We start from the raw sequence: 26,157 nt of genomic DNA on the forward strand, positions 1-26,157 counted from the left end.
GCATTGCTCAAGTGCACAACGGCAGATTTTTCACCTAGTCGGCTAAGGGATTCGAACCAGTGACCTTTTGGTTACTACCCGACACCTAGTTGGGGTTCTGACCAATGTTCCCGCTAAGCTGCGCGCGGGCGTGAAGCAGCCCTGAGACTGCGGCACAGCTCCCTGGGACTGCTGCGCAGAAGAAATACACGCCCGCAGAGAGAAGCACGAGAACCTCACTCAGTTTTCTAGAGCAGTGGTCACCAACTCAATCGCCAAGGTATTCCTAGTCGATAAGCCAAACATGTTTGTAAAAAACCCAATGATTAAGCCTTGTGTTCCTATTTGATTTCTTTTAGTCTTGGGCTGTTGGAGGTCGATGCACCTGATTCAGCTGCAGTGCACGCTGGGTAGGCACACGGTTGCATTTTTGTACCATTTCATGTGTATGAAGGTCTAACGCTGGCCAATCGGACAGCTCAGATGACCATTTCTGCAGTAACTAGCAGGCATAAGCAACAAAAGCTACAGCAAAGTTGATACTGTGACATTTTAAAATGTTTATAACCATGACTAGAGAGACTGTGAACGAATACAGCAAAGAGCTGCCATTCAAGTTCTTACTCAGCACTGTCAATACTTTGTTTTCAACACTTTTATAAGCCTTAAAATTCACATTCTTCCTATTTCCACTCAGCGCTACAACAAGCAGTGCAGCAGTAATGAATTAGTAGGAACGTGTCTCTGTAGGCTTGTGTTATTATTAGCTTGGGTCTTTTTTAATATTAAAGAACATTTCACTTTCTCTGTCATGGGAGTAATCTTTTTAATATCAAAGAACATTTCACTTTCAGAAAGGGATCTGTTCATGGGAGTAATCTGATCTTGCGGTTTATCTCTGCTTGTATTTTGACTCAGAAAGGGGATCTTGACTCAGAAAGGGATCTTGACTCAGAAAGGGATCTTGACTCAGAAAGGGATCTTGACTCAGAAAGGGATCTTGACTCAGAAAGGGATCTTGACTCAGAAAGGGATCTTGGATCTTGACTCAGAAAATCTTGACTCAGAAAGGGATCTTGACTCAGAAAGGGATCTTGACTCAGAAAGGGATCTTGACTCAGAAAGGGATCTTGACCTTGACTCAGAAAGGTTGGTGACCACTGTTCTAGTGTTTTCTCTGTTAACACTATAAACGTTTCCCTTTACTGTGGCAAATGTGATCAAAGCAACACAATATTATCCCATTTCAATGCAACAAAGAGAAACAAAATGAACTAAGCAAGATATTTTGTTGAAGGCAGAAAGCATCAGAGTAGGGTTCTATTGCATTGCATTGACATGTACTACCCAGACCGTACTCTACCCAGCCCCAGACCGTACTCTACCCAGACCGTACTCTACCCAGACCGTACTCTACCCAGACCGTACTTTATTTTACCGTTATTTAACTAGGTAAGTCAGTTAAGAACAAATTCTTCTTTACAAAAATGACGCCCGTACTCTACAAACAGCCTACCCATTACAAGGCGTTATTTAAAAAAGGACTCCTGCAGGACGGTAGCTGGGATAAAAACAAACAAATACAATCAAATATAGGACAAAACACACATCAGCAAAAGAGAGACACCACAAAACTACGTATAGAGAGACACCACAACACTACATACAGAGAGACACCACAACACTACATACAGAGAGACACCACAACACTACGTACAGAGAGACACCACAAAACTACATATAGAGAGACACCACAAAACTACACTATAGAGAGACACCACAACACTACGTACAGAGAGACACCACAACACTACATACAGAGAGACACCACAACACTACGTACAGAGAGACACCACAACACTACATACAGAGAGACACCACAAAACTACATAGAGAGACACCACAACACTACATACAGAGAGACACCACAACACTACATACAGAGAGACACCACAACACTACATACAGAGAGACACCACAACACTACATACAGAGAGACACCACAACACTACATACAGAGAGACACCACAACACTACATACAGAGAGACACCACAACACTACATACAGAGACACCACAACACTACATACAGAGAGACACCACAACACTACATAAAGAGAGACACCACAACACTACATACAGAGACACCACAACACTACATACAGAGACACCACAACACTACATACAGAGAGACACCACAACACTACATAAAGAGAGACACCACAACACTACATACAGAGACACCACAACACTACATACAGAGACACCACAACACTACATACAGAGAGACACCACAACACTACATACAGAGAGACACCACAACACTACATACAGAGAGACACCACAACACTACATACAGAGACACCACAACACTACATACAGAGAGACACCACAACACTACATAAAGAGAGACACCACAACACTACGTACAGAGAGACACCACAACACTAAAGAGAGACACCACAACATACAGAGAGACACCACAACACTACATACAGAGAGACACCACAACACTACGTACAGAGAGACACCACAACACTACATACAGAGAGACACCACAAAACTACGTACATAGAGAGACACCACAACACTACATACAGAGACACCACAACACTACATACAGAGACACCACAACACTACATACAGAGAGACACCACAACACTACATAAAGAGAGACACCACAACACTACATAAAGAGAGACACCACAACACTACATAAAGTGAGACACACACAACACTACATAAAGAGAGACACCAAAACACTACATAAAGAGAGACACCACAACACTACATACAGAGAGACACCACAACACTACATACAGAGAGACACCACAACACTACACTAAGAGAGACACCACATATAGAGAGACACCACAACACTACACTACATATAGAGAGACACCACAACACTACAATACATATAGAGAGACACCACAACACAACACTACATATAGAGAGACACCACAACACTACACTACATATAGAGAGACACCACAACACTACATAAAGAGAGACAACACAACTGTCACGGTTTTCTTCTGTTGAAGGAGAGGCGGACCAAAACTCAGCGTGGTTATTTTGATACATCTTTAATAAAGATGAAAATAAAACAATATACAAAAACAAGAAACGTGAAAAACCGAAAACAGCCCTATCTGGTGTAACAAACACAAAGACAGGAACAATCACCCACAAAACCCAACACAAAACAGGCTACCTAAATATGGTTCCCAATCAGAGACAATGACCAACACCTGCCTCTGATTGAGAACCATATCAGGCCGAACACAGAAACAGACAAACTAGACATACAACATAGAATGCCCACTCAGATCACACCCTGACCAAACAAAATATAGAAACATACAAAGCAAACTATGGTCAGGGTGTGACAACAACACTACATGAAGAGACACACCACAACACTACATAAAGAGAGACACTAAAGAGAGACACCACAACACTACATAAAAGAGAGACACCACAACACTACATAAAGAGAGACACCACAACACTACATAAAGAGAGACACCACAACACTACATAAAGAGAGACACTAAAACACTACATAAAGAGAGACACACAACACTACATAAAGAGAGACAACACTACATATAGAGAGACACCACAACACTACATAAAGAGAGACAACACTACATAAAGAGAGACACTACAACACTACATAAAGAGAGACACCACAACACTACATAAAGAGAGACACTACAACACTACATAAAGAGAGACACCACAACACTACATAAAGAGAGACACTACAACACTACATAAAGAGAGACACCACAACACTACATAAAGAGAGACACCACTACATAAAGACAGACACCACAACACTACATAAAGAGAGACACCACAACACTACATAAAGAGAGACACTAAAACACTACATAAAGAGAGACACCACAACACTACATAAAGAGAGACACTAAAACACTACATAAAGAGAGACACCACAACACTACATAAAGAGAGACACTAAAACACTACATAAAGAGAGACACCACAACACTACATAAAGAGAGACACCACAACACTACGACACCACAACACTACAAAGAGAGACACCACAACACTACATAAAGAGAGACACCACAACACTACGTAAAGAGAGACACCACAACACTACATAAAGAGAGACACCACAACACTACATAAAGAGAGACACTACAACACTACATAAAGAGAGACACCACAACACTACGTAAAGAGAGACAACACTATATAAAGACTATGTCTATGAAACAGAGGGGAGAACGCTAGACCGGGTCTATGGAACAGAGTGGAGAAAACTAGACCGGGTCTATGAAACAGAGGGGATAAAAACTAGACTGGGTCTATGAAACAGAGGGGAGAAAACTAGACCGGGTCTATGAAACAGAGAGGAGAAAACTAGACCGGGTCTATGAAACAGAGGGGAGAAAACTAGACCGGGTCTATGAAACAGAGGGGATTAAAACTAGACCGGGTCTATGAATCAGAGGGGATTAAAACTAGACCGGGTCTATGAAACAGAGGGGATTAAAACTAGACCGGGTCTATGGAACAGAGGGGATTAAAACTAGACCGGGTCTATGAAACAGAGGGGATTAAAACTAGACCGGGTCTAGGGAACAGAGGGGATTAAAACTAGACCGGGTCTATGAAACAGAGGGGGGAGAAAACTAGACCGGGTCTATGGAACAGAGGGGAGAAAACTAGACCGGGTCTATGAAACAGAGGGGAGAAAACTAGACCCGGTCTATGAAACAGAGGGGATTAAAACTAGATTGGGTCTATGGAACAGAGGGGAGAAAACTAGACCGGGTCTATGGAACAGAGGGGATTAAAACTAGATTGGGTCTATGGAACAGAGGGGAGAAAACTAGACCGGGTCTATGGAACAGAGGGGATTAAAACTACACTGGGTCTATGGAACAGAGGGGAGAAAACTAGATCGGGTCTATGGAACAGAGGGGATTAAAACTAGACCGGGTCTATGAAACAGAGGGGATTAAAACTAGACCGGGTCTATGAAACAGAGAGGAGAAAACTAGACCGGGTCTATGAAACAGAGGGGAGAAAACTAGACCGGGTCTATGAAACAGAGGGGAGAACGCTAGACCGGGTCTATGGAACAGAGGGGATTAAAACTAGACCGGGTCTATGAAACAGAGGGGATTAAAACTAGACCGGGTCTATGAAACAGAGGGGAGAAAACTAGACCGGGTCTATGGAACAGAGGGGATTAAAACTAGACCGGGTCTATGAAACAGAGGGGATTAAAACTAGACCGGGTCTATGTAACAGAGAGGAGAAAACTAGACCAGGTCTATGAAACAGAGGGGATTAAAACTAGACCGGGTCTATGAAACAGAGGGGAGAAAACTAGACCGGGTCTATGAAACAGAGGGGATTAAAACTAGACCGGGTCTATGGAACAGAGGAGAAAACTAGACCGGGTCTATGAAACAGAGGGGATTAAAACTAGACCGGGTCTATGGAACAGAGGGGATTAAAACTAGACCGGGTCTATGGAACAGAGGGGAGAAAACTAGACCGGGTCTATGAAACAGAGGGGAGAACGCTAGACCGGGTCTATGAAACAGAGGGGATTAAAACTAGACCGGGTCTATGGAACAGAGGGGATTAAAACTAGACCGGGTCTATGAAACAGAGGGGATTAAAACTAGACCGGGTCTATGGAACAGAGGGGAGAAAACTAGACCGGGTCTATGGAACAGAGGGGAGAAAACTAGACCGGGTCTATGGAACAGAGGGGAGAAAACTAGACCGGGTCTATGGAACAGAGGGGAGAAAACTAGACCGGGTCTATGGAACAGAGGGGAGAAATAAAAACGAGAGTTCTTTTGCAAAAGCTGGTCTGAGCCACATGGCTGAATAAACAGCGCCACCTTGGAACAGGATGCACACGTGGGCAGAAGAAAACTGAAGAGTTGCAGGGAACGGGATGAAGGTCAAGCAAAGGGTTCTGGGAGCTGTGGGAGTGGGATCAATACATGCATTGTGGAAGGCGGTACTCAAGTTAAAGCCAACGAGCGGAACGGAGTCACACAAGCGTGGAGAACCGCTCGGTGGAGATCAACATTTTTTGTTTTGACATATAAAGTTTTCAACTCACGGTTTCCTTCGCACTGCAAATGTTTTTACATATTGCTTTCCAACTTTCACCAAGCAGGAACGCTTTAAACTGATGTCATACGTGTTGTGTAATTCAAGAGGGAATAAGGGAACGAATAAGCATGTCGTTATTTTGATAGAAACGAGAGGCTCTTAACCTGAATCAAGTGATCAAGATCATAACATTTACAAGGACTGAACTCAATGCCCTAAAATGGGTACAAGAAGAGTACACACTTTTAATTTTGACTGCATTAATAATTGGGTATATCAAATCCAATGGGATGGTACAACATCCCCTGCAGAAAGATTTCTTCAGACTGATCAGTAACCACATGAATATATATATATATATGCCATTTAGCAGACACTTTTATCCAAAGCGACTTACAGTCATGTGTGCATACATTCTACGTATGGGTGGTCCCGGGAATCGAACCCACTACCCTGGCGTTACAAGCGCCATGCTCTACCAACTGAGCTACAGAAGGACATGAAACCACATCATCAGTCAAGACTGAGTGTACAAGTCATAACCACAGTCAACACTGAGTGTACAAGTCATTAGAGAACAGCTGCTCTTTCCATGACATAGACTGACCAGGTGAATCCAGGTGAAAGCTATGATCCCTTACTGATGTCACTTGTTAAATCCAATTCAATCAGTGTAGAGGAAGGGGAGGAGACGGGTTAAAGAAAGATGTTTAAGCCTTGAGACAATAGAGACATGGTAAGTGTTCCGTTTAGAGGGTGAATGTAAGGCAAAATATTTAAGTGCCTTTGAATGTAGTATGGTAGTAGGTGCCAGGTGTTTTTATACGGTAACTCAAGTTGGAATGACCCATTTATACGGTAACCCAAGTAGGAATGACCCAATTATATGGTAACTAAAGTTGGAATGATCCTGCAACAAATTCAGTCATCCGCACAATCACTTTGGGTAATATGACCGAGCCTGACAATTTCCTGTTCGGCTGCCAAATGAAATTTCTATACAACCTGTCTAGAGACCCAACCTAAACCCCTTTCAAGAAAGCTGACCCTAACAAATCCCCATCCCCTCGTTTCTCGTTCGCTCTCCCTAACGGCTATCTCGTCTCTGAGGCATTTCTCAAGGCCTACATATGCATTGTAACCTGTGGGTTACCAGGTCTGCAGAGAAGCGGTTGCCAGATTTGCTTCCAGAGCGGCACCCGAGGGAGAGAAGCTCTCCAACGTAGAGGGAGGCTGACCAAACCCAGTGGATTAGGAGCTATCCAGGTAATAACACCAAGGTCATAGCAGAATTACCATTAGGGCAGCTGTTCCGGACGACCGCGTGATCACACTCTTTCACACTCTTAAAGACCTTTAAATAGGTCAACATTCACAAGGCCACAGGGCCAGACGGATTACCAGGACGTGTACTCCGAGCATGCTGGCAAGTGTCTTCACTGACATTTTCAACCAGTCCCTGACTGAGTCTGTAATACAAACATGTTTCAAGCAAACCACCATAGTCCCTATGCCCAAGAACTAAGTAACCTGCCTAAATGACTACCGACCCGTATCACTCACGTCTGTAGCCATGAAGTGCTTTGAAAGGCTGGTCATGGCTCATATCAACAGCATTATCCCTGAAACTCTAGACCCACTCCAATTTGCATACCGCCCCAATAGATCCATAGATGATGACAATCTCTATTGCACTCCACACTGCCCTCTCCCACCTGGACAAGAGGAGAACACCTACGTGAGAATGCTGTTCATTGACTACAGCTCAGCATTCAACATCAACACCATAGTCCCCAAAAAGCTCATTACTAAGCTAAGGATCCTGGGACTAAACACCTCCCTCTGCAACTGGATCCTGGACCTCCTGACGGGCCGCCCCCAGGTGGTAAGGGTAGGGAACAACACACCCACCAGACTGATTCTCAACACGGGGGCCCATCAGGTTGCTCAGTCCACACCTGTACTCCCTGGTCACTCATGACTGCACGTCCGTTCACGACTCCAACACCATCATCAAGTTTGCCGATGACACAACAGTGGTAGGCCTGATCACTGACAACGATGAGATAAGCCATAAGACTCCTGAACAGCTAGTCAAAGGCCTACCCAGACCCCTCTTTCACCCTGCCGCTACTCTCTGTTTATAATCTATGCATAGTCACTTTAACTCTACCTACATGTACATATTACCTCAATTACCTTGACTAAACGGTGCCCCCGCACATTGACTCTGTACCGGTACCCCATGTATATAGCCTCCACATTGACTCTGTACCGGTACCCCCTGTATATAGCCTCCACATTGACTCTGTACCGGTACCCCATGTATATAGCCTCCACATTGACTCTGTACCGGTACCCCATGTATATAGCCTTGTTATTGTTATTTTACTGCTGCTGTTGAATTATTTGTTACTTTTATTTTCTATTTTCTATTTTTTACTTGACACTTATTTTTATTAAAACTTCTTAAAGCATTGTTGGTTAAGGGCATTTCACTGTAAGGTCTACCTACACCTGTTGTATTGTGACAAATACAATTTGATTTGATTTGACAGAGGTGGAAAGAGAGAGGGAATCACAGTCCTGGGAAAAATCACACACGCACATGCAAACGCACACACACGGGCGCACAAACACACACGCACACACACACAAACTCACACTCTCACACTCTCACACACACACACACACACACACACACACACACACACACACACACACACACACACACACACACACACACACACACACACACACACACACACACACACACACACACACACACACACACACACACACACACACACACACACACACACACACACACACACACACACACACACACTCGCACATGCAAACGCACGCACACGGGTGCACAAACACACACACAAACACAAACACACACGCACGCACAAACACACACGCACACACACTCGGACATGCAAATGCACGCATGCACACAAGGGCGCACAAACACACACACACACGCACACAAATGATGGCTGTTTGGTCTTCTTCCAGACAGTAATGTGTTCCACTTATTACACTCCCTAAACTGTGGGGTCTACTTCATCGGCAAGTGGATCTCGCTTCCTGCACGGGGGCGTTGTCATACTGAAAAAGGAAAGGGCTTGCCCACAAGGTTGCCAAAAAGTTGAAAGCACAGAATCGTCTAGAATATCAGTTAAGATTTCCCTTCACTGGAACTAAGGGGCCTAGCCCGAACCATGAAAAACAGTCCCAGAGCATTATTCCTCCTCCACCAAACTTTACAGTTTGCACTATGCATTCAGGCTGTCTGCCAGATGGTGAAGAGTCCAATGGCGATGAGCTTTCCACACTCCAGCCAACACTTGGCATTGCGCATGTTGATCTTAGGCTTGTGTTAGGCTGCTCGGCCATGGAAACCCATTTCATCAAGCTCCCGACTAACAGATCTTGTTCTGACATTGCTTCCAAAGGCAGTCTGGAACTCAGTAGTGAGTGTTGTAACCAAGGACAGCAGATTTCTACGCGTTACGTGATTCAGCACTCGCCGGTCCCATTCTGTGAGCTTGTGTGGCCTAGTACTTTGCGGGCTGAGCCGTTGTTGCTCCTAGACATTTCCTCTTCACAATAACAACATTTACAATTGACAGCTCTAGCAGGGCATACATTTGACTAACTGATGTGGCTGAAATATTAAAATCAACAAATTTGAAGGGGTGTCCACATACTTTTCGATATATAATGTATTTATATATGAAAGTTAAAAGTATTTCCTTTCCATTTCCTTGTCACTACTCTTTAGTGAGTTCCTGGCCTGTACTGAGTACAACATTTACGAGGGTAGGGTGTATGGGTGTGTATAGGTGTTGGGAGGGTGGGGTTCCCCTGTAAATCCAGATACGCCAGGGGCAGAAGTTTGTCTGTAGAGAGATGATGAGCTCACCTGACTGTCTGACTCGCATTCGACGTCATGCTGCTGTGATTTGTCTTTCACCTGCGGCTTCTCCTCCAGACTCAGACACAGCAGCCACATGACCAGGCCCGCCACGAACACGCCAATATCTGGCATGAACACACGGATTCCGTTTCCTGCATCGGCACCCCGGACGCTGCAGGGAGAGATAGAAACAGGGAAAAAATGGTTAGCCAACAACGACAGATAAGAAAAGGTAAACAATTTTCAGATGCAGTAGCCAACACTGTACTGCATCATGAGGATCCCTGTCAGCTCAGTGATGATATTTGATGCCAGCAGATCAAATGATAACTGTTATAATTAAACTATACACTTAAAATCCCTAACAGCTAGTTTATATATAATTCAAAACATGGGTTTTAGGGCTCATAACAAGGTAGAGTAATCGTTAAATAGTTTACAGTCTGAGTTCCTCCTCTATTAATATGTGGGTGTGTTTCTCACTTATAGCTAATTGGTACTCAACTTATGACCAAATCACCTTCGTTCATATTCTGATATTGTTTACAGGATTTGTTTGTTTGTGAGGTAGCCCCAAAAATGTCTTGGGGAAGGCACACGGGTAGTGTGGCGAAGGCAGGTAGGAGACCTGCGCCAACATCCCGTGCTTACCGGAGAGAGAGAGAGAGAGGGCCCGGGCAGGCACCGTGTTATGCGGTGGAGCACACAGTCTCCCCAGTGCGTCCGGTGTGGTACATTCCAGCTCCTCATATCGGCCGGGCTAGTGTGGGCATCGAGCCAGGTGGCATGAAGCCGGCTCTACGCATCTGGTCTCCAGTGCGTCTCCTCGGGCCGGCGTACATGGCACCAGCCTTACGCATGGTGTCCCCGGTTCACCAGCACAGCCCAGTACGGGCTATTTCACCTGGCTACTGGGAGCATTCAACCAGGTAAGGTTGGGCAGGCTCGGTGCTCAAGAGCTCCAATGTGCCTGCACGGTCCGGTCTATCCATTGCTACCTCCATGCACCAGCCCTCCGGTGGCCCTCTCCAGCGCTGTCAGAGTCTCCCGTCTGTCCTGAGCCGCCAGAGTCTCCCGTCTGTCCTGAGCCACCAGAGTCTCCCGTCTGTCCTGAGCCGCCAGGGTGTCCCGTCTGTCCTGAGCCGCCAGGGTCTCCCGTCTGTCCTGAGCTGCCAGAGTCTCCCGTCTGTCCTGAGCCGCCAGAGCCGCCAGTCTGTCCTGAGCCACCAGAGCCGCCAGTCTGTTCTGAGCCGCCAGAGCCGCCAGTCTGTCCTGAGCCGCCAGAGCCGCCAGTCTGTCCTGAGCCGCCAGAGCCGCCAGTCAGCCAGGAGCCGCCAGAGCCGCCAGTCAGCCAGGAGCCGCCAGAGCCGCCAGCCAGCCAGGAGCCTCCAGAGCCGTCAGCCAGCCAGGAGCTGCCAGAGCCGCCAGTCAGCCAGAAGCTGCCAGAGCCGTCAGCCAGACAGTAGTGGCCAGAGCCGCCAGCCAGCCAGGAGCTGCCAGAGCCGCCAGTCAGCCAGGAGCTGCCAGAGCCATCATTGAGCCAGGAGCTGCCAGAACCACCAGCCAGCCAGGAGCTGCCAGAGCCGCCAGCAAGCCAGGAGCTGCCAGAGCCGTCAGTCAGCCAGGAACTGCCGTAGTCTTCCGCCTGTCCGGCGCTGCCGGAATCTCCCGTCCATTTGGGACCCATGGCTAGGGTTCCCAGTCGGAGGTCGGCGGTGAGGGTCGCCGCTCATAATAAGCCACGGGGGCGGTTGAGGAGGCGGACAAAAACTGTGGTGAAGTGGGGTCCACGTCCCGCGCCAGAGCCGCCCCTCCCCTATAGGTTCAGGGGGTACTGTCACGTTCTGACCTTTATTTCCTTTGTTTTGTCTTTATTTAGTATGGTCAGGGCGTGACTTGGGGAGGTTTGTTTAGTATGGTCAGGGCGTGACTTGGGGTGGGCATTCTATGTTTGTTTTTCTATGTTTGGTTTCTGTTTCGGCCTAGGATGGTTCTCAATCAGAGGCAGGTGTCGTTAGGTGTCTCAGATTGAGAATCATACTTAGGTAGCCTGGGTTTCACTGTTGGTTTGGGGGTGTTTGTTTCCGTGTGAGTGTTTGTTGCCACACGGTACTGTTTCGGTTTTGTTAATGTTCACATTTATTGTTTTGTATTTCATAGTGTTCAGTTTATTTATTAAAGTAATCATCATGGACACTTACCACGCTGCATCTTGGTCCGATCCTTACTCCTCTTCGGACGAAGAGGAGATCTGCCGTTACACGAGTGATACATTTCTTACATAAATTTCCATAAATTTCCATTATGAAAGTGGCTGGAGTTGAGTCAGTATGTTGGCAGCAGCTACTCAATGTTAGTGGTGGCTGTTTAATAGTCTGGCCTTGAGATAGAAGCTGTTTTTCAGTCTCTCAGTCCCAGCCTTGATGCACCTGTACTGACCTCACCTTCTGGATGATAACGGGGTGAACAGGCAGTGGCTCGGCTGGTTGTTGTCCTTGATGATCTTTATGGCCTTCCTGTGACATCGGGTGGTGTAGGTGTCCTGGAGGGCAGGTAGTTTGCCCCCGGTGATGCGTTGTGCAGACCTCACTACCCTCTGGAGAGTCTTACGGTTGTAGGCGGAGCAGTTGCCGTACCAGGCGGTGATACAGTCCGACAGGATGCTCTCGATTGTGCATCTGTGAGTGCTTTTGGTGACAAGCCGAATTTCTTCAGCCTGGGGTTGAAGAGGCGCTGCTGCACCTTCTTCACAACGCTGTCTGTGTGGGTGGACCAATTCAGTTTGTCCGTGATGTGTACACCGAGGAACTTAAAACTTATTGCCCTCTCCACTACTGTCCTGTCGACGTGGATAGGGGGGTGCTCCCTCTGCTGTTTCCTGAAGTCCACAATCATCTCCTTTGTTTTGTTGATGTTGAGTGTAAGGTTGTTTTCCTGTCACCACATTTGTCATTGTTGGTAATCAAGCCTACCACTGTTGTGTCGTCCGCAAACTTGATGATTGAGTTGGTGGCGTGCATGGCCACGCAGTCGTGGGTGAACAGGGAGTACAGGAGAGGGCTCAGAACACACCCTTGTCCCCAGTGTTGAGGATCAGCAGGGTGAAGATGTTGTTACCTACCCTCACCACCTAGGGGCGGCTCGTCAGGAAGTCCAGTACCCAGTTGCACAGGGCGGGGTCGAGGGCCGAGGGCCGTGTCAGTGGCACTGTATTGTCCTCAAAGCGAGCAAAAAAGTTATTTAGTCTGTCTGGGATCAAGACACCCTGGTCCGTGACGGTGCTGGTTTGGTTTTTGTAATCTGTGATTGACTGTAGACCCTGCCACATACCTCTTGTGTCAGAGCCATTGAATTGCGACTCTACTTAGTCTCTATACTGACGCTTAGATTGTTTGATTGCCTTTACGGAGGGAATAGCTACACTGTTTGTATTCGGTCATGTTTCCGGTCACCTTGCCCTGGTTGAAAGCAGTGGTTCGAGCTTTCAGTTTCGCGCGAATGCTGCCATCAATCCACAGTTTCTGGTTTGGGAATGTTTTAATCGTTGCTGTGGGTATAACATCGCCGATGCACTTTCTAATGAACTCGCTCACCGAATCAGCATATTTGTCAATGTTGTTGTTGGACGCAATGCGGAACATATCCCAATCCACGTGATCGAAGCAGTCTTGAAGCGTGGAATCAGATTGGTCGGACCAGTGTTGAACAGGCCTGAGCGCGGGAGGTTCTTGTTTTAGTCTCTGTCTGTAGGCTGGAAGCAACAAAATGGAGTCGTGTTCAGCTTTTCCGAAAGGAGGCCTGGGGAGGGCCTTATATGCGTCGCGGAAGTTAGACTAACAATGATCCAGGGTTTTAACAGCCCTGGTTGCGGAATTGATATGCTGATAGAATTTAGGGAGTCTTGTTTTCAGATTAGCCTTGTTAAAATCCCCAGCTACATGAATGCAGCCTCAGGATATGTGGTTTCCAGTTTACATAGAGTCAAATAAAGTTCGTTCAGGGCCATCGATGTGTCTGCTTGGGGGGGAATACATACATACGGCTGTGATTATAATCAAAGAGAATTCCCTTGGTAGATAATGCGGTCGACATTTGATTGTGAGGAATTCTAAGTCAGGTGAACAGAAGGACTTGAGTCCCTGTATGTTGTTATGACCACACCACGTCTCGTTAATCATAAGGCATACCCTCTGCCCCTCTTCTTACCAGAAAGATGCTTGTTTCTGTTGGCGCGATGCGTGAAGAAACCAGCTGGCTGCACCGACTCCGATAGCGTCTCTCGATTGAGCCATGTTTCCGTGAAGCAAAGAACGTTACAGTCTCTGATGTCTCTCTGGAATGCTACCCTTGCACGGATTTCATCAACCTTGTTGTCAAGAGACTGGGCATTGGCGAGTAGTATGCTAGGGAGTGGTGTGCGATGTGCCCGTCTCCGGAGCCTGACAAGAAGACCGCTTCATTTGCCCCTTTTACGGCGTCGTTGTTTTGGGTCGCCGGCTGGGATCCGATCCATTGCCCTGTGTGGAAGGCAAAACACAGGATCCGCTTCGGGAAAGTCATATTCCTGGTCGTAATGATGGTGAGTTGAAGTTGCTCTTATATTCGGTAGTTCCTCCCAACTGTATGTAATGAAACCTAAGATTACCTGGGGTACCAATGTAAGAAATAACACGTAACACGTGAAGCGAGGCGGCCATCTCTGTTGGCGCCGGAAGTAGGTCCAAGTACAACGGGTCCATACATTGCGTTCTATACATGGTGTTCTATTCATGGTGTTCTATAAATGGTGTTCTATAGATTGTGTTCTATACATGGAGTTCTATTCATGGTGTTCTATAAATGATGTTCTATAGATTTTGTTCTATACATGGAGTTCTATTCATGGTGTTCTATAAATGGTGTTCTATAGATTGTGTTCTATAGATTGTGTTATATACATGGTGTTCTATAAACGGTGTGCTATACATTGTGTTCTATACATTGTGTTTTATAAATGGTGTTCTATTCATTGTGTTCTATAAATGGTGTTCTATAGATTGTGTTCTATAGATTGTGTTATATTCATGGTGTTCTATAAATTGTGTTCTATAAATGGTGTTCTATTCATGTGTTCTATAAATGGTGTTCATTGTGTTCTATAAATGGTGTTCTATAGATTGTGTTCTATAGATTGTGCTATATACGTGGTGTTCTAGAAACGGTGTGCTATACATTGTGTTCTATACATTGTGTTCTATTCATGGTGTTCTATTCATGGTGTTCTATAAATGGTGTTCTATAGATTGTGTTCTATACATGGCGTTCTATTCATGGTGTTCTATAAATGGTGTTCTATAAATGGTGTTCTATAGATTGTGTTCTATAAATGGTGTTCTATAGATTGTGTTCTATAGATTGTGTTCTATAGATTGTGCTATATACATGGTGTTCTATAAACGGTGTGCTATACATTGTGTTCTATACATTGTGTTCTATACATGGTGTTCTATAGATTGTGTTCTATACATTGTGTTCCATAAAACACATTTTACAGGCATTTCTCCATCCATGCCAATTAAAGCACGGCCCGTATTAAATATATAAGCATTATCATTAAAGAAGAGCATTTAACCCTTAGCTGAGCAGTGTACTGTGCTAGCTTCTTAAAATACACAGAAAATATTTTGTTCCATAGTAAAAGTGTGGGATATTCCCACTGTCCTCTCTGTTACAGCGCTGGTCTGACTAGCTCTGGAAAGGTATGCTGTGGCTGTTGCAGTGGGCTCTCTGGTCCCCTTCGCTTGACCATAAATGTGCCGCCCAACCCCAATTTCCCTTGAAAAGCGTAACTCAACTTCTAAACTTTCATATTTGTTTGGGTTCAAAGCAGTGTGCAGCAACACTTGCAGATGTGATAGAGAGAAGAAAAAGAAAACCCTTCTGTTTCAGACCTTGAAAGGAAATGTCTCGGTCCAGTAGACCTGAAGTTAACTTTTCAGATTAAGCTTTAGGGATACATTTTCTATTTGTGAATTGGGAGTAGGAGCACAGTGCTGGCCTATGGTTGGCAGGACACTTTCATAAGAGGTCCTGGTGGGAGTACACAGCACAGTACACCCTCTATGAATCAGAGGACGGCTCAGGAACCTGGTATTTCTGGTGAGTCATAGTGCACCGCGAGACTGTGTGGTTGGGGTGGGACCTAGACATCTCTGGGGTGGGAGACCTTGTGGTCGGGTTGGGACCTAGACATCTCTGGGGTGGGAGACCTTGTGGTCGGGGTGGGACCTAGAAATCTCTGGGGTGGGAGACCTTGTGGTCGGGTTGGGACCTAGACATCTCTGGGGTGGGAGACCTTGTGGTCGGGTTGGGACCTAGACATCTCTGGGGTGGGAGACCTTGTGGTCGGGGTGGGACCTAGACATCTCTGGGGTGGGAGACCTTGTGGTCGGGTTGGGACCTAGACATCTCTGGGGTGGGAGACCTTGTGGTCGGGTTGGGACCTAGACATCTCTGGGGTGGGAGACCTTGTGGTCGGGGTGGGACCTAGACATCCCTGGGGTGGGAGACCTTGTGGTCGGGTTGGGACCTAGACATCTCTGGGGTGGGAGACCTTGTGGTCGGGGTGGGACCTAGACATCTCTGGGGTGGGAGACCTTGTGGTCGGGGTGGGACCTAGACATCTCTGGGGTGGGAGACCTTGTGGTCGGGGTGGGACCTAGAAATCTCTGGGGTGGGAGACCTTGTGGTCGGGGTGGGACCTAGACATCTCTGGGGTGGGAGACCTTGTGGTCGGGGTGGGACCTAGACATCTCTGGGGTGGGAGACCTTGTGGTCGGGGTGGAACCTAGACATCCCTGGGGTGGGAGACCTTGTGGTCGGGGTGAGACCTAGACATCTCTGGGGTGGGAGACCTTGTGGTCGGGGTGGGACCTAGACATCCCTGGGGTGGGAGACTGTGTGGTCGGGGTGAGACCTAGACATCCCTGGACTCACAGCCAGGTACACTTGGGAGAGCACAAGGTGATAACGTAAATTAGTTTAGAAGGGATGACAGAGTCTGAAGGAAGGGAAAAAAGTCTGACGTAGTGAACTGGATTCTGTTATCAGTTTGAAGGTGTCAAGGAAGGCACTTTTGAAAGAGTAGGTAGCCATTGAACAGAAACGTCTCCTCTAGAGACCCGTGGCAGTTGGGTCCCTGTGATGGTACTTGAAGAAACGGCTGTATAATCTCCTCAGACAGGATATGCTGCCACGAGCAGTGGGTGGATATTTGAGTTTTCACAGGCTTGTTTTGCTTAATGTTGGGTTGCATAAAACTCTAAGCAAATGTTTGGAATCCCATGGCGCTCGCTCAGCATGAGATCTGACATTCAAAAGCGAGCGGCCAGGGGAGGGTACAGACACAGACGCTTTGAACCGAGTGATGTTTGCCTTCGTAAAAATTTAGTAAGTGACAGACGGCGCTAGTTAACACGCTAGAAAAACACATGCAAAAACTGGGTGCCCCGTATGGTGGAGGAAACACAAGCTCTTTAATGAAGCCTCTGCGTCTACACGGTTTGCTTCCCTCTCAGCATTTAAAGGGTCTTTCATCTCAGTCCTGCTCATAAAGACAGAGCTGTGGAGCTGTGAGCTGGCAACATAAACGCCTGCATATGGCATTCATCTGGAACTGGGAAAGAGCCTTAAAGGGGAGGTGATCAAAGTGGCTCAATTAACTGTACAGATTTAGCTTGTCAGTCTCATCTCTGGAAAGATAGCTTGTATAGCATTGACAATTTACCTGGTTGGTGGATACAGAGAAAAGTTTTTACCGAGAGTCAACAGTGAACTGGCAGAAGCCATAACAAAATTCTGCACTAGCTAGTGAGCTAACTCAATTGAGCTGTTATGAGACATTAACTGGCACTGGAATTTAGGCCTTGAGGGCACACTGGCATATCTATCATTAGGAGTAGACCGTGACACCGTGTCTCTCCAGGGTCCCCGGCAGGGTCCCCGGCAGGGCTACAACACACAGAGAAGGAATAGGCAGCTCAGAGTATGGCAAAGACAAGGTTGTTCAAACAAACACACCAAAATAGCAAAAGGGGGCTTTGATAAACATATGATATGGATTTCAACCTGAACCATAAACAGTCTTCAACCCAGATCATTTGCATTTACAGTAACTTTACCATTTCAAAAATAACAGTCATTATTTTCTCTAAAAATTGCATATAGTATTTAAGATGTAAAAAAAAGCCACATCAGAACTGAAAGCTTCAATTAATAAAGACCTAATAACATTCTGATTTGAAGAAAATGACTGCAATCATGATGACAAACTTAGAAATCATCAAGGATTTAGACTTAGAATCATTTTTCTCTTAGTGTTTAAAAAAAAAGATTGTTAAAAATAGCTTAGAAGATCCCAAAAGATCTTGCAGGACTTTGCTTTCACCTACTTCCATTACTGTCCTGTTGTTTGCTCTACACCTCCAAAGGCTCATCCAGTATCCTGTCAATGCTTGTTCTATCTACGGTACGTTGAGAGCTGCTGGATATGATGATTATCCTGTGTATCTGTTTGGGTGCACATCCTCACCGCATAGGAGATTACTTTCCCATTAAGGCTAATTAAAACATTCTACATGGGCATGTCAGCACATTTCACGCGACATTCCAAATGCATTTAATTCACATTCCACAAAGACATGATCTGCCTTCTCCACTCTTTCAATCACACTCTGCTACAACTCAATCATTCAACAACTTGCATCGGGCACATGTAACGTGTAAATGAATGCACATGTTAACGATGAATACAATCTTCCAAAAAGGAAGCTCATTCATTCAGTCATTTCGCTACCAGACCACCCCATGAGAGAAATAATATGGGAGTCCATGACCTAATAATGACAGAACACCAAGATCAATGACAGGAGGACGTCTGAGTGAATAGCTTTCAATTCCCGACTGAACACATCTCAACCATCTAGTGGGATATCTGGTCGTCCCGTAACCCAATCACATCTCTCGTGCGAATTCCTAATGAATTACCACGGGCTTCTACCCTCTTTGCGTTGAGGTCCATCAGAGCTGAGAGAGTGTGTCGTTCATCTAAGGACATGGAGGAAATGTGAACACAGATCAAATTCAATGATTGCGGGCTAATCAGTGATCTTAACATGAAACATAAGGCACGCTCACAGTCTATTTGGGTGCTGTAGCCCAGGTGTAATGTGGCTGGGGGTGGGTTTACTTAATGAGATGAAGAAACCTGGTTTAAGAGCTTTGATAGCTATACTTTGAAAGGATTGTCTGTAAGCTATGGATTTGTGCATGATCAGCATGTGATTCTGATCCAAACCTTTACCCCTGCGGCTTCAGCAGACTGTTTAACATTAATAACATAATCATCAGCAAGTATCTCTCAGCAAATCCAAAATATCATGAATATCACGGGGACCACACACACACACAGACAAAATGGGGTTTGGTAACACTTTATTTGGATAGTCTGTGGGGCATCTACAGCTGCTTTTCTACATAATATCAGTAACATTTCAACTAACTATCTACTAACACTAACCCTAGCTTAACCCTTGTTTTAAACCTAAACTTAACCCTTATCCTAAAACTTATCCTAACCCTAAACTTAACCCTTACCCTAACCCTAACCCTAAACTTGACCCTTACCCTAACTCTTATCCTAACTCTAAACTTAATCCTTACCCTAACCCTAAACTTAACCCTAACCCTTATCCTAACCCTAAACTTAACCCTTACCCTAAAACTAACCCTAAACGTAACCCTAACCCTTATCCTAACCCCTAAACTTAACCCTAACCCTTACCTTTACCCTAAACGTAACCCTTACCCTAACACTAACCCTAAACTTAAACTTAACCCTAACCCTAACCATTATCCTAACCCAAAACTTAACCCTTACCCTAACCATTATTCTAACCCTAAACTTAACCCTTACCCTAAAACTAACCCTAAACTTAACCCTAACCTTTACCTTAAACTTAACCCTAACCCTTACCTTTACCCTAAACTTAACCCTTACCTTAACCACCCTTGTCCTAACCCTAACTGTAACCTTAGAAAACAGTTGCTTATCAACAGATCTGTAGAGCATCTACATGGGACTATCAACAAACTATCAGAATACAGATGGAAAATCCATACTATTCACGGAATCCAAACATAAACACATTTCTGGAGATGGTACATTAACATAAGCAAAGCTTTTTTTATGAGTGCCAGGGTCCGCGGTGTTCTCTCTTTAGTTTGAGCTTCTGGAGCAGACCATCCTATGGCACTGGTACCTCCGCCAACGTCATGCCACACGACAACACGTCAACACACATGAACACAAACAAATGCACATAAATCAGGGATGCCAATTACAGCTCTCAAAAGGCAAGGATAAACTGTTCCTGGACATTTACATTTACATTTAAGTCATTTAGCAGACGCTCTGGACCATTGACTCCCCTAGACAATCTGCCACTGTCATTTAGTGATCCAACTTTGACGTGCATTAATATCCATGTCAGACTGAACGACAAACGCCTAAAACGGTTCAAATGTCATTCAATGAATCCTAAAGCTTCTCGACATGAATGATCATAACAAGGGAGGGTAAATGGTAAACGGTTGAATTTCCCTCGTCTCACGTAGCATAGAAAAACCTTTGAATGTCTGAAAGCCGACAGCTATGGATTAACACCATCATGAAAACAAAATAACCTTCATAACCATATAAAAAAAAATAGAACTAACATCTAACTGTAGACTGGAAAGCTGGGAATTCGTGTGATTGAGTCAGTTTCTGTTGTAAATTATACAATGGGTGGGTCAAATCCTGAATGCTGATTGGTTAAAACCGCATTCCAGCTGGTTTCTATTCCACAAGTTGCCACTGGCTACTTACTCTGTTCCATCAGACTGCGCAATCCACTGTCTCATCAGCCCAGCCAGGCAATTTATAAACTTGATCTCCACTATAAAAAGCATCTAGACATTCTCACATTTATTTTAGAATAACATTTAGTTTTCAACAGCAGAGATTTGTATAAATGTTGCTGTTTTTCTCTGACATTTGCAACATTGTTTCAATCTTCAAATTCGATCTCCAGCTGTCCCATAGTAATGCAACTGACAACAGGAAGACTGAGGAGTCCGCTCTCAATGATTGAAGACAGCCTGCTGCTGTCGATCTGCTAATCATCAGACGGGGAGAGGAGAGGAGGTAGGCAGTCCACGTGGGTAACTGGAGGGCCCTTTCTATACAAAAACAAAGCCCCGGGCCTATGATTTGTTAATCCGGCCGACCATGCGTATCCCGTATATACGACCACTGAAAGTTGAAACTTGGAGGAGAGGAGATATTGTGTCTCCTTTACTATTCAAACGGGGATCACGGAGACCGTGGTCATTTGGCTGGCCTATTACCGTCATCCAAAATTCCAAGACCGTCACAGCCCTAGCCGAGACCCCGATCAACTGTTCCTGTGATTTGGGAAACCAAGGCTAACAGGATGATTAAGACGCTGACAGACAGACTGCAGTAGTCAACTTACAGCCGTGAAGGTTGTGGGAAGGTTGTGGGAAGGTTGAGCTGTTCACAGAGTGACACACAGAATGGCCGAGATAGTTCTCCACTGAAACCCATTGTGGTTAAGGTCAATGTTATATGGCAACAATGGTACCCAGTCCTAAATCACACACTCAAAGGGTCCTATTCAGTCATGATACATAGAAAGAACGATGTTTTCCACTATTGTCTGTGACGCCTCCTATTCCTGGGAAAGCATTCCAATATTGATGACCATTGGCGCTGAAACGACAGAATTTCCCTCCAGCAGCACAGAGTATGACTCAAATGTCAGATACAAGAGTATACATGTTCAGAACATTTCCAGCTTCCCCTGAGTAGGTCAAGAATGGGAAAAAGTGGAACACGACTGACCAATAAATAAACCAATAATTCTGTCTGGGATGGTGAGGCGGCAGAGTCTTGGCCAATGGAGTATAGCTCTTCTTTGTTCTGCCTTGGTCAGGGTGGAGTGTGAACCGGAACGGAGACAGCACTTTGGCCCAATACAGAGGGTCACAACACTGGACACAAGCCATTGGCCAACACATGGCCTAATGATGGAACTCAACCAATCACGTCCACCGTATTAAAAGAAGACTGTACCTCAGGGGGTTAAGTAGGGTACAGGTCTGATTCTGTTTACTCTAACTACTTCCTCACCAAATGGAGAACAGGTCTTGAGTTGGATTCATTTAGCTCCACTGTTTGCTCTGAGTCAGCGAGCAGGGGAAGGGAGGGACAAAATGCCACATTTCTGCACGTCAACAAGCATCCAGTCACGAATAACCAGATAATACAGTAGGACCCGTTTTCCCCTACTTTTCATACCTCGGTCCAATGCTAGTATAAACACTTTTGGTGTAAGCCTTGAGGAAAATGTTTAGCTAACGTGTTCGTCGAATAGAAAAATATTAAATATAGCTATTGACGGAAAGTAATAACATCAAATCAAATCAAATCACATTTATTTATATAGCCCTTCGTACATCAGCTGATATCTCAAAGTGCTGTACAGAAACCCAGCCTAAAACCCCAAACAGCAAACAATGCAGGTGTAAAAGCACGGTGGCTAGGAAAAACTCCCTGGGGTGGCCAGTCCTCTTCTGGCTGTGCCGGGTAGAGATTATAACAGAACATGACCAAGATGTTCAAATGTTCATAAATGACCAGCATGGTCAAATAATAATAAGGCAGAACAGTTGAAACTGGAGCAGCAGCACAGTCAGATGGACTGGGGACAGCAAGGAGCCATCATGTCAGGTAGTCCTGGGGCACGGTCCTAGGGCTCAGGTCCTCCGAGAGAGAGAAAGAAAGAGAGAATTAGAGAGAGCATATGTGGGGTGGCCAGTCCTCTTCTGGCTGTGCCAGGTGGAGATTATAACAGAACGTGGCCAAGATGTTCAAATGTTCATATGACCATGGTCGTGACCGGTGATCCAAACATGCTCATATTCAATTACCACAGGTGTTCCTACCGATATGTTCTAGGGAACATCTTGTTCCCATCCAATTACCACAGGTGTTCCTACCGATGTGTTCTAGGGAACATCTTGTTCCCATCCAATTACCACAGGTGTTCCTACCGATGTGTTCTAGGAACATCTTGTTCCCATCCAATTACCACAGGTGTTCCTACCGATGTGTTCTAGGGAACATCTTGTTCCCATCCAATTACCACAGGTGTTCCTACCGATGTGTTCTAGGGAACATCTTGTTCCCATCCAATTACCACAGGTGTTCCTACCGATGTGTTCTAGGGAACATCTTGTTCCCATCCAATTACCACAGGTGTTCCTACCGATGTGTTCTAGGGAACATCTTGTTCCCATCCAATTACCACAGGTGTTCCTACCGATGTGTTCTAGGGAACATCTTGTGCCAATCCAATTACCACAGGTGTTCCTACCGATGTGTTCTAGGGAACATCTTGTTCCCATCCAATTACCACAGGTGTTCCTACCGATGTGTTCTAGGGAACATCTTGTTCCCATCCAATTACCACAGGTGTTCCTACCGATGTGTTCTAGGGAACATCTTGTTCTCAGATGACAACATCCTGTTTATCTGGTTTCCAGGTATCTCTCAGGACATTTAACACTTCCTCCACACTTCAGCTTTAATCCCCTGGAAATCCCTTTAACTCGACTGTTACACGTTGGCCAGTATGCTTCAGTCTGTCACTAGACAGCAATTACACTTTCATTGTTTGTACATTAAACAGAGGACATTTGGCATGTCGCCCCTGGGCAGCCCTCAAGGTACAGCGTGGTCCTGGTGCGGTTGGGGCTAAGCAGGCAGCGCACACAGAGTACCACAGAGAGTCTGGCACCCCGCTGAGCCAAGGGAAACAGGGTAGCACAGTGGCACAATTCAGGCCTCATATCACTGGCCTATATTCCAGCACCTGGCCTGCCGGCAGTATCCAGCCCAACGTTGTTAAAGTTGTGGAGTTTAACTACTGATTTGAGAATTATACATTAGCGGGAGAAAATGTTTTGTGACACCTTGTTTAACAGAAATATATGTGTAATGAATAGACTATTGTGTTTGTGGAGCAGCAGGGATGTAATGGCAATTAGATGTTGGCTGCACTCACTGAGTAGACTTCAGTAAGGAACGAGGAAGAAGTCACACTTCTGAAGTGGTCCACCTGCTCCAACCAAGACAGCTTTAGTGTAGCTGAGATTAATCAATCCACTGGTAAGGATATGGACATTAGGGCTGGGATATGCCAAGGACCTCACGATACGATATTATCACAATAATTAAAGACGGGAGCTTACATACACCTTAGCCAAATACATTTAAACTCGGTTTTTCACAATTCCTGACTTTTAATCCTAGTAAAATCCCATGTCTTAGGTCAGTTAGGATCACCACTTTATTTTAAGAAAGTGAAATGTCAGAATAATAGTAGAGAGAGTGATTTATTTTAGCTTTTATTTTTTTCATCACATTCCCAGTTGGTCAGAAGTTTACATATACTCAATTAGTATTTGGTAGCATTGCCTTTAAATTGTTTAACTTTGATCAAACGTTTCAGGTAGCCTTCCACAAGTTTACCACAATAATTTGGGTGAATGCAATCGTGATGCCATCTATTTTTCGATGTGCACCAGTCCCTCCTGCAGCAAAGCACCCCCACAACATGAAGCTGCCACCAGAGGACAGTTCTCCAAAAAGTACGATATTTGTCCCCATGTACAGTTCTAAACCGTAGTCTGGCTTTTTTATGGCAGTTTTGGAGCAGTGGCTTCTTCCTTGCTGAGCGGCCTTTCAGGTGAACCTAGTATAGAAATGCCAAAGTTCAAAGCACCATCATAGAGTATGTGAACTATTGGATCGTGTAGTATTTAGAGGAACAGAAAGCAGACACTAGTGAGCCAGGATTCACCACGTAAAACAGCATGTTTCATTCACAGACAGTAGCTGTTACAGAATCAAACCAAATCTGAAGATATGGGTCAGAGACTTCCTTCTAAATTTGATTCTATACAGGAATAGGATTCTATCCAGGAATTTCACACAATAGTCAGCTGCCCTTTGAACAATCGTGAGGGGATGTCGATATGATGAAGAGGAAATCGGAGGCGGGCCTTACAGTACAGTAGACAATGAAACAAGAGTAGATGACACAAAAGCCCAGTTTGACTTGAGCATGCTGCATGCACAAAGATCAGATTGCGAGCATGATCCTAAGTTTATCTCCATGTGAAAGGAAACAAAAGATAATTTTACCTCGACACACCAACCACCACAAATGTGGTTATGGGGGTTATGGGTAGAAGGCTCTCTCAAAGAGGAAGAGAGGACATAATTGCTGCCCAGAAGCCACACCGGAGATCACAAAGCTGATGTAGCTTCCTTTACACGTACATCCCTCACAAACCTCCATTCTCATGTGCTTATTCTAGGGGCGAAAGCTGAAGAACATATGCACATCCAGGTAATTTCCGCAGGTCCTGGAGTTGTAGGTGAACTGGAAAACAGAAAGGAAAAGGCTGCACCCTGCTGTGTCACGCCCTGATGTGTTTCACCTGTCCTTGTGCTTATTTCCACCCCCTGCAGGTGTCGCCCATCTTCCCCATTACCCCCTGGGTACTTATACCTGTGTTTTCTGTCTGTCTGTGCGAGTTCGTTTAGTTTGTTCAAACCTACCAGTGGTTTCCCTTGCCCGTCTTTGCTATAGTCCCTGTTTTGTAGCTTCGCGGTTTTGACCTTACCTACCTGCCTGCCTGCCCTGACCTGCCTGCCCTGACCTGCCTGCCTGCCTGCCCTGACCTTACCTGCCTGCCTGCCCTGACCTTACCTGCCTGCCCCTGACCTTACCTGCCTGCCTGCCCTGACCTTACCTGCCTGCCTGCCCTGACCTTACCTGCCTGCCCTGACCTTACCTGCCTGCCTGCCTGCCTGCCCTGACCTTACCTGCCTGCCTACCCTGACCTTACCTGCCTGCCCTGACCCTTCCTGCCTGCCTGCCCTGACCCTTCCTGCCTGCCTGCCCTGACCCTTCCTGCCTGCCTGCCCTGACCCTTCCTGCCTTCCTGCCTGCC

At 45.6% G+C, this 26,157-nt stretch overlaps 1 pseudogene; it reads right to left on the bottom strand.

Annotated features, from left to right (window-relative positions):
• The window catches only part of LOC123991386, a 174,209-nt pseudogene that overhangs the window by 100,149 nt on the left and 47,903 nt on the right, over positions 1 to 26,157 (bottom strand).

The sequence above is a fragment of the Oncorhynchus gorbuscha genome, linkage group LG12 (genome assembly GCF_021184085.1).
Source record: "Oncorhynchus gorbuscha isolate QuinsamMale2020 ecotype Even-year linkage group LG12, OgorEven_v1.0, whole genome shotgun sequence".
NCBI classification, from domain to species: domain Eukaryota; kingdom Metazoa; phylum Chordata; class Actinopteri; order Salmoniformes; family Salmonidae; genus Oncorhynchus; species Oncorhynchus gorbuscha.